The sequence below is a fragment of the Populus trichocarpa genome, chromosome 4 (genome assembly GCF_000002775.5).
Source record: "Populus trichocarpa isolate Nisqually-1 chromosome 4, P.trichocarpa_v4.1, whole genome shotgun sequence".
Classification (NCBI taxonomy): Eukaryota; Viridiplantae; Streptophyta; class Magnoliopsida; order Malpighiales; family Salicaceae; genus Populus; species Populus trichocarpa.
Genome location: NC_037288.2, coordinates 10616935 through 10618235, shown reverse-complemented (window position 1 = coordinate 10618235; position 1301 = coordinate 10616935). Strand labels below are relative to the sequence as shown.

General features: G+C 36.5%; 1 pseudogene; it reads left to right on the top strand.

The window, feature by feature from the left end:
- Positions 1–976: 976 nt before the first annotated feature.
- Positions 977–1087, top strand: LOC112327373 (small nucleolar RNA R71; annotated as a pseudogene).
- The last annotated feature ends 214 nt before the right edge of the window (positions 1088–1301 follow it).

Genomic DNA, 1301 nt, shown 5'->3' with positions numbered 1-1301 from the left:
TACTGGTGGGGAATCAGTCTTTTCTTTGCAATATTCAGGTTTAACCCCTTCCTTACCCTCAGAGATTGACTCATCATCTTTCTCACAAGGTTTAAGAATTGGTTTTTCAATAACCTTACCACCGTGGAGAGTAATGACTGATTTGACTTGATCCATGTGTTGGCTTCCAGAACTACTTGCATTTGAATTGTATTGCCCTATGGGATTTTGCTGTGGTTGAGATGAGAACTTACCTTTCTCATGAAAATTGAGAGCAGATGTGAATTTTGCAAGAGTATCTTTAAAATCTGTCATGCTTTGAGCAAGTTGAGTGTTGATTGTCTCTTGCTTTTCAATGAATGCATATAAAGTGTCCTCAAGATTTCTTCCAGGAGGGGGAACACAAGGAGATGCATACCCATGAGAACTTTGAAAATTATGATGTGCTTGAAATGGTGGTTGTGAAGTTTGTGCATTATTGTTACCACTCTTCCAATTGAAATTTGGGTGTTCTCTCCAACCAGGGTTGTACGTTTGTGAGTATGGATCATGATTTTGCCATTGAAAACTGTTTAAAGCATTGGCATGTTCATGGAAACATTCCTTAAAAGAAGGCAAAGTTAGACACTCATTGGATGAAAGTTCATTAGTTTCACAAATTTGACACACAATTTCTTGAACAGATTTTATTTGACCACTCTTTTTTAATTCTAGTGCCTCAACTTTTCTAGCTAAAGATGCAAATTTGGCTTGGAAGTCATGATCTTCCCTAAGGTTGTACATGCCTCCATTAGATGTATGAGGTTGAGTTTTACCTGGTGCCTCACACGTACCTGTGGTGTCCCAATTTTGAGCATTTTCAGCTAGCAAGTCTAGGTACTCCATTGCTTCATCAAGGTCTTTATCTTCAAAAGTTCCATTGCACATCAATTCCACCATTTGCCTATCTTTAGGTGTTAACCCTTCATAAAATTGTGAGACCAATCTCCATGTTTCAAAACCATGATGAGGACAGGTATTAAGCAAGTCTTTATATCTATCCCAACACTTGTAAAATGTTTCTCCTGGTTTTTGAGTGAAAGTGGTGATTTGTCTTTTGAAAGAGTTTGTTCTGTGAGATGGAAAAAACTTCTTTAAAAATTGTTGTTGCATTTCATCCCAAGCACGAATGGATCCTGAGCTAATATTTTGTAGCCATGTTTTAGCTTTATCTTTTAATGAAAAAGGAAAAAGCTTTAATCTGATGGTGTTCATGCTACAATTTAAGTCATTATAGGTGTTACAAACTTCTTCAAATTCTCTTAAATGCAAATATGGATTTT